Raw genomic sequence first — 9045 nt, 5'->3', positions numbered from 1 at the left:
TGTTGGCTTAGACTTACACTGGTTACGCTTACGCCCGCTGTGAAGAGAGATGTTGAGGCAGTTCGATGTGGAAGAAAGACTCAAGCAAATTACTACAGCTTATATAACTTTCACGGTTTCCAGCATCTTAAAGAATAAGATAGCACCACTCTGGAGACCTCCATTCTCCTTTAAAAAAAAAACTCAGAATCATTATTATTTCTGTGTCCAGAACATTCTTTTCCTAGCAACGTCCATTACCAGTAATGAGATCGACCTACTCAGTGTATTCTAGTAAGTCTTGTAAACTATAGTGCTGTTTTATCACAATTACAATATGATGCATGCATCTGCAGTAGATCCACTGTTTGTGCAAATGCCGTGTGGCGCTAACTGTTCCAGGCTCCTTTGTGGTTAGCCCTGACCTTGCATTCTTACAGTTGGACATAGCCGAGGACAGGATGCACAGTTAATCAGTGGCCTGTGTGTGTGTCCGGCCCTCTGTAGGTAACTGCGTGGTCATGCGAGCCCTCAACGACATGAGGCTAGATTTTGTGGCCATTGACAGGAAGACAGCCTCTGGAGGTTGCGCTTCATCGAATACATGCCCTTGATGGTGAGTGCTCCTTCCCCACATGCCTTATTACACAGGTTTCGGAAAGTTATCCAAAGAGGTCAGATTCTATTACTATTATTAGTTTTCATCACTCTTAGACATTGTTTTAGACCTGGTTCCCAACTTTTTCAGCTCAGACCCAAAAGAGAAATTTGGTGTCTCCCCGGACCCAAATTTACAAAATACACCATGAATCATTGCGACTTCTACATCTTTAAACTGTGGACAAAAGACGAACAAACCATGAATTTAAATGTATGTGAGTATATTTATTCCATTTAAAAGTAAAAAAAAAAACAGAAAAGGTCTCCATTCTCCTTTCTGTGTCTCACTCTCAGAGAGAGAGAGAGAGAGAGACCCCCCCCCCCCCCCCCCCCCCAGCATCGAGCTGAACAGACCGTGTAAATAAAAGAACCCACCTAAGATTGATATGCATTTTACTCTGCCAGTTGGCGACCCATAAAATGGGTCTGCGACCCTATTTTGGTCCGACCCTAAGTTTGGGAAACATTGGTTTAGACATTCATATAAATATGTAATATGAACAGAATGAAGAAATGATTAATTATGCCTACATTGCTCGTTGCTGCCAACCTGACGCGTTCAGATTAAACGGGCCTGCACTTTCAACAATACCTGGCAGTGATGGATGAACCCACTGTCTATCAAACTCCTGGTAAGCCGTCAGCGAAAAGAAACATCTTTTCTATTGTGAAAGCCTTAAGTGCGGTTTTTGCTCTTCTTTTTCAAAGAAGTACAGTAATACTATCTAGTTCTGAAATAACTATGCTATTGCAGCGCTACGGCACGCAACCTCTTTAGGATCGCACCATCGTTGTTTCCAAAGAACATACAGCCTGACAAAAAGGATTTTCGCTTTAACTGTGGAGCATATCTTAAAATTAGCCAATTAATTACACAATATGCAGTCATTTGAACTCCTTTTAAGATAGATTAACATGAAAAAAAGGTTGCTGAATAATTGCAATGTTTCATAATGAGATAATGTTTTCTCCACTCAGCACTCTTGGTTTTATGCAAATAACTATACAATAATAACTTTTATGTTCCTTTTCTTCTTCTTTTCCTCTGAAGATCAGTTATGTTGTTGTCTGTTCAGATGCTGCTCACACACATCCCTGGTTGTTGAACAGCCTATGGGCTGAGATGCCGTAGCTTGTGATATGCTACACCTCGTCTATTTCCTTGACATTCCAACGGAAATCGCCGGATTTTCTCATTTAGGCTCGGATATCCGTTTGCCGTGGACTTCCTTTCTGTTTGCATTTTAAACCGGTTATCTGCATGAGGACTATGGTCAACTGCTCCTCAGATCTCTGCAGGGTAAATCCAGACAGCTAGCTAGACTATCTGTCCAATCGGAGTTTTCTGTTGAAAGACTCCAACAACTTTAAACGTACACAACGATCCACCAAAACTAGTTATCTTCCCAATATAATTTTGCAGCGGGGCTTTTATTCCAGTGCTTAGCCACGCATATATTATTGGTTTAAAGACATGCCAATAAACCAGCCCGTTTTCCTCCCATCCCGAGGCTATGGATTAGCCCAGACCTCTCCTCCAGCGTGCTATGGACGGGCTCTGGCAAAGCAGTCATGCTAACCTTACACTGACCTTCACTGTCTCCGTCGTCTGTAGGCAACAAGTGAACTTCAAGAAGATGGTGAGTTACCAGGAGATGCTGGACCACATCAGGCACAGTGGCCCAACCTGGAAAAGTTTCAAACTGGACAACACAGAAACTGCCAAGGTGAGTACCCCAAGCCTGTATTTATCTGTTATTGAAGTGCTGCTGTCAGAGCGGGAACACTGGTAAAATCACTTATTTTATCCTGATTTTTCTAAAAATGATGCAAGCTCTATTTTTTTGAGGGGAATGGGCTAATTCAGATCCTCTGAATAAATTTCGGTATCTCTAAAGTATTTTAATGACTTTTTTAATTCCCTCTGTCACATTATAATTATTCTAACCACTCGTATAATTCTGACTCTTTTCAGAATACTCTGTAGTGTCTTAGACACACATCTTAGTTATCTTTATTGATTGATTGGCTAACAGAAAAAATAATCACCATTCACAGTGTTCTGACAAATCTTTCATGTCCAATTGAGGAAAGCAAGTGACTGGTGTAAGAGCCAAATCAAGCTCTTAGCATTATTGTTTGAATGCTCAAAACCATTTTAAAGAAATCTTCATGGGATAATTGTAGTTTGACACTCTTCTCTGTCTTTGCAGATGTTTAAGTGCCAGGCTTCAAAGGCAGGTGGCTTCATCACCTCCATGTCTGACCATTTCTGTGGCTCCTGCAACCGTTACCGCATCACTGCAGATGGCAGTCTAAAGTAAAGCTTCAGATTGTTCTTTGTTGGGCTTCAAGAGCTGTCATTGGTCTTTTTGTGTTATGTAGCGCACACTTTGTGTGCATATTAGCTTCATAATCTCATCCTTTCTTTGGTTTGGAACCTCCATGATTTTTTGGAATGTCTTACCTCCACTCCCTCCTGTCTTCTCTCAGGTGTGTCTGTTTGGGAACTCTGAGTGTCTCTGCTGATGTCCTGCGCTCCGGGGCTCAAATGAAGAGCTACTGCAAATCATTGGAGCCGCTGTTGGCAGGAAGAGAAACAACATGCCAGGTAGACTGTGTGTTCATTTAGTTTATATGAAACGCACCCATTGTGGGGTACACTCTAGTTTATTGAGGCATTTGTTCAACTGAATGTATCTCTTCCTGTTTGGTCTCCTCAGCATGTTCAATATCTCCAGATGAGAACAGCCTATATCCTCATTGGTGGGTGACATGCTGTACGTACAAATCTCACACTCACACACACCCTTCATCATTTTTTTTCCTTGTGATGTATTGATCATCTTGGGTTGTTCCACCATATGTTTTCTATTATTATTATTTCAGTTAAATATGCACCTTCAAGATGCATTTACATTTGAACTAACTAACTTGATAAATGTGTCTTTTTTCCAGAAGGCACCACATCCCAAAGCTTTTGTCTCTGTCAAGGCACAAAACAGCCAGAGAGCTTTCCCCAATGTTTCCCGTCTTACAACGACACATTCCTCTCTCCAACAGCTGCTCCTCACATGTCCCGCTCAGGCAGCGGAAGACCTGAACAAGAAGGTTTTCTGTGCCTTCCACACTGCCTACTTCAACACAGGCAGCCCATCTTCTGCTCTAGGACCTTAATAAGTGGGGGACACCCTATTAGGTCGACAATTCAACGAAGAAAAACCTAACAGTCCTCCACAGAGCACCCCCACTTCACTCTTCTGAGTTTGGTAATGGTAAACTCAGTTTTAACTGCACGCACAACTGTATGAGCTACATTAATGAAGGCCATCTCCGTACGCACAAGCCATGGGTCATAATGCTTTGAAGAGCCATTACTCAGGACCCCAGAACGCCTATTTTTTTTGCACACTACTATGAATGCCAACTAATCTTAAACACCACATGTTAGACTGAGCACACATCAAAGTTCCAGCGAAGACCCAAGTGTCAAACTCAGACATCTGTGAGTGGTCAGACACCATCAGGCATAGAAGTCACCAACACTCACCTTGATGGATACCACAGAAAAAAGCTAACGCATAACGCCCAGGCCGAGCCACCATGGTGGATGTCGGGGGAGGTTCCCACGCGTCGAACAGCCAGGCCGCCGCGCACATCGTCTTGGGTCCACTGCCTTTCGCTGCTTCGGGAAACCCAGCTGGCAAGGGTGACGCCTTGGCCGTGGCGCAGTTGTCCGCCTCATGGCTTCCAAGCAGACCTCGGCCCTCATCCCGCTCTGCCACCCGCTCCCCTCTAGACCAGGCCTCCGTCACCTTTGACCCGATGAGCTGCAGAACGCTGCGGTTGTCACAGCAACGTGTCGCACCTAGGGCAGACAGGATTGAGATGGAGGCTTGACAGCGTTTCCGTTCGGCGCTGACCATCTATGACATGTGCAAGGCAGTGAGTCATGACATCGTTCATTACAGATGTAAACTGGTCAGTAGGACCGGCGGGAAGAGGGACTTTTCATCGTCATCCATGACTTTCTTTCCCCACTCGTTAAATCCAACACAGAAATCTCAGAATTCATTTTATCATGAAGACTGCACATTTTAGTTGTCATATTTTCTACAAACTTAAAACGTGTGCCATCAGAATAGTTTTGAAAGATACTCTTGTCATGCACTTCACACTTGTCCCCCACCCTGCCCACCTCTGCTACTTGATTGTCTACTCCGTGACTGAATTACCAGAGATATTTACTTGATCTGTCATCTTTCCAATAAATCATGTTATTTAACCAGTGTTAATGTTAACTTAAATTAGCATTGCTTTATTTACCTAATTTCAGTGTGTCATGTTGATATTTATTTCCTGTAATAAATATGGACATAAGAACACCAATTGACTACTTAAACAGATGTGCCACTAGGGGGCACTCATGTGTTTCAGAAGCCCTGCCTGGAGAACAAACCGAGAGCAAGCCTCACGCGGTCCGTGTTGAATGTTTTATTAGCCTACATCGACTTTGAAGTTACTTTTATTCCGAATGAAGCCCAGGTGCAATGAGTGTATGTTTCTTGGTGTCTTTTCCCATTCTGTCTGCGGTAGACATCATGTCTGACTGAATTCCCAGACTCATGTGTGCCTCTGCCTGCCTGCTTTCCATTGCCATCACTAACAGCATCTAAATGTGTTTAAAATTGAGATTTGGGGTTAATTCAGTTGCAACTCTTCTCAAATATTGCTTTCAATCATTTTGTCAAGAAAGTACCCACACTGTAGTATAGTTGAACACTGATATTTGTACTCATGTCACATTACAGTATATAATGGCAGTAAGGCAACTTTTTTTTTTTTTATTAGCTTTCCTCTAAATATCTACTTCATATACTGGCTAATAACACCAATACTCATTACACTATTTTGTTGCTTTTTCCTCTACACCAAACTTGATTGTGTTTATTGATTAGGTAGCTCAAATGTATAATGGTTTTAAAATAATTTCATTCTTTATATGATTAAGTGCCTGATGCATGCCAACTGATGCAGCCTCCTTGTGTATTGCATGTCACAATCATTTTGTCAGTATTTCCCCTGTTGGTATGATCCTCTCTGATCTGATCTTTGAAACTGAAAGCTGATCTGTAAATCCCACCTGGGGTTACGCCTTCAGAGGCATAGAGGACGGGATAGGGACCGCCCTACTGGTCCTATGGAAACCACCAGGAGGTTACGCCATACCCCCATCCAACTATCCCAATGTTACACTATGGGATCTTCCCGGTATGGGCACCCCCAATTTTCCACTAACAAGTACCTGGAGCTTTTTTAAATTTGAAAGGTTTGACTTCTTCATCATCACCACACTCGCTTCAGAGGAAATGATGTGACGCTCGCTAAGAAGATTCAAAGATGGGGAAAAGTTCTACTTTGTTCGCTCAAAGATTGACAACGATTTAAATGCCAGGAAAAACACAAGTCACAAAAAGCCAAGAAGTAAGAACTATGTTGTTTTTTACTGCTATGCTGGTCCTTGTGTCTGACTGACCCCGTTCCTCTCTGTTTCTCAATTCAAAGAAGCTTTATTAGCATGACCATAGTGACATACAGTATGCATTTGGATTTGTATTCTCAAAACAACCTGACACCCATCCGTGCTCGTGAAACATGGATAGACGGGATGCTGTTATCTCTTGCAGCTATCATAAGCCTTATAGAACAGACGCTATGTCTGTATTAAGTGCTAATATTGTTGTATTGGAATTTTACAAAAAGAAGCTTTATTCATGAGAAGCCAATGATTTGATATTTCTGTAGTATTCCAAGAGTTGTTGCTACAACATTTAACTTACTGGATAGATTTGTTGAACCAAGATTTGGAGGGAAGACAAAACATATTTTTGTAAATTAAAAATACAGTATATATGTATATATATCACACACACACGTATAGAAAATACAGTATATAAGACATGAGGCATATTTATGTGTGGACTTTGTATTAACATCACCCTGCTTATTGTTGTTTTAAATACATGACTTTTTTATATTATTTTATGGTAGGCTGATATTATATTCAGAAGATGATCTCTATCAATCACGTGGTTATAGCTAGTAAGCCATCCTAATTGCATTTTTTTACTATACATTAAAAGTTCAAATTATTTACAGTATAATTTTTATAATCATAATTTATTGCGTTTGTGACACAGGTCTTCAGAAGCAGGGTGGTGTCCCCCCAGGTCTTCCTGGTGTCCAGCTTTGATCTCCAGCTGTATGACTTCCCCTCTGTTAGGAGAAACCTTAGAGAGAGATCTTCCTGAACACAAGAGAGATGTCCTGCTGATGGTCTTTGCCCAATATCAGCCCGGAGTCATCAACAGAAGAAAAGTTTTCCATGATAAAATCAAATACTGGGCTACACTTATGTCAGCTGTAGCAGCTGTTCCAGTTCCTGGGCTTTCCTATTGCTGTTGATGTGGCCATACGACTGGCGTTATCACACATACTACGTGAGGGTTGGTCTTGATATCCCGTCACTAAAGAGACCTCTCTGACAGACAAATGTGCCATTTAATGCCTGATTGCCCCATATTTCCCACTGCTGGAACAGATTGACCCCTGATCTTGCTTGAAGGTATTGGTCAATATGCTGGCTAGCAGCATTAATGTAGTCAGAGGAAGGATCCAGATTCATTCCAATTCTTGGAATCCATTAGCAATGGGCCCTCTTGTATCTCCACCTACAACATTCTCACATCCTCGACGTGCTCGCGTGAGGACGCATATAGAGTGTTGAACAAGGTCCTGCATCACAACACCTTGGGGTGGTATTGGAATGAAGAGCATGTCATTGGATGGCACATTTAAACTGCAGTGTAGTAGAGCTTTTGAATGATCTTTATGCGTAGATTTTATTGTATTTCTTATACGAATCATAATATTGTATTTTAACTGCCAGTTTTAGGAAACATGCATCGTACGCTTTGCAGTTGATCTCTCTACTGTATGTATCATTTTACTCTAATAACATCAGATATTAATAAAGCCTAAAAGGAACGTAACATACCTTTTTATACTTTGAACGAAGAATTCCTTCCTTTTTTGTATGAATCAGTTTTTGGGGGGTTTTGATGATTCTATATAACTACTTGTGTATAGAACAGATACAGTATGATGGCTAAATATTACTCTCATTTGAAATGAATACCTTTGAATCTTTAAAAAAAATAATATTTGAAATGGCTGTTTTTTTAGCTCTCATGTGAATCAAGAACAAATATGCTCTGTTATCATATTTAGCAACACACAAAACACAAAGCATTTTTTCCTCTGACTCATCTGGCGAGTTGGGCAGTGAACAGACAGCCTAATTTGCTACTTCCTGTCACAGGAAGTAAAAAAAAAAACAGCTGCTCACAGCTCATTCGTGGAGTAGTTTTGAACACAATGCATACATAAAAATGTTCAAATGATTACAAAACCAAGGAATCCTACTTCAACAGTATGGTTGCTAAATATTTCCCTCATGTTGAAATGAAAACCTTGAATCTTTAAATAAAAATCTTTTGATAGCTCGATGTGGATCTTGTAGGTGAAGGACCATAGGCCAATTAATATTAATAAATATACATCATATGTGAGCACAGAATTCTAGAAGGACCATAATCTTTTTTTAGTGGTTTGATGCCACTACTGATCCATGCTGTTGTTCTTGTGTGCCCCTGTAGACGAGTGTCCACTGCCCTCCAGTGGACACAGTGAGAACTCACACATCTTCAAAGGACATTATCCTGATATATTGTTTGTTTAAACATTAATCTAACAGTATTTTCATTAAAACCCCCTCTGATTCACCTTATATTTCATATCTCCACATTAATATTGCTCAGAGACTTACTGTTTCCCTTCAGAAGGAGAAACGCGCCGTTTCACCCAGCTCTCCATGCGATTAGAAACCCTCCACAAGCGTTGGAATCCATCACGGAAATACTGTCTTAGTAACGTAAATAATTATGAATCCAATAACATTAATTAATTCATACATAAGAAGCGTGAGTCAACTATTAACTGACACTTTACTTTAAATATCAAATGAATTCGTTTCGTATCTGTGTAACTCTCGTAGGTGTCCCCCTTACACACTCCCATCCATATAGGTTCCTACCACATGTATTATCGAAGTTGTTGTACTACAATCAGAGATATAAAATGGATAAAAGGCCATCATCAACACACGCATGTCAGAGCAGCAGCCATTTTGATGTGGACCATTGTCATGTCTTGAACTACTCATAGCAGACGAATACATTGGGAGCAAACAACCCACTTTATAAGTGTATGGAATTTTCTGGTAAAAACAATCTGATCTTATAATTGTATAGTTTAGTGTTTATTGTTGTTTTCCCTGAGGTGGCT

At 40.8% G+C, this 9045-nt stretch overlaps 1 pseudogene; it reads left to right on the top strand.

The window, feature by feature from the left end:
* The window catches only part of LOC116670578 (T-cell-specific guanine nucleotide triphosphate-binding protein 2-like), a 13089-nt pseudogene extending 4698 nt beyond the window's left edge, over positions 1–8391 (top strand).
* The last annotated feature ends 654 nt before the right edge of the window (positions 8392–9045 follow it).

Source organism: Etheostoma spectabile, chromosome 20 (assembly GCF_008692095.1).
Source record: "Etheostoma spectabile isolate EspeVRDwgs_2016 chromosome 20, UIUC_Espe_1.0, whole genome shotgun sequence".
Taxonomy (NCBI): domain Eukaryota; kingdom Metazoa; phylum Chordata; class Actinopteri; order Perciformes; family Percidae; genus Etheostoma; species Etheostoma spectabile.
Note: the sequence above shows the minus strand (reverse complement) of the source record. Positions and strands in the feature narration are given on the sequence as shown.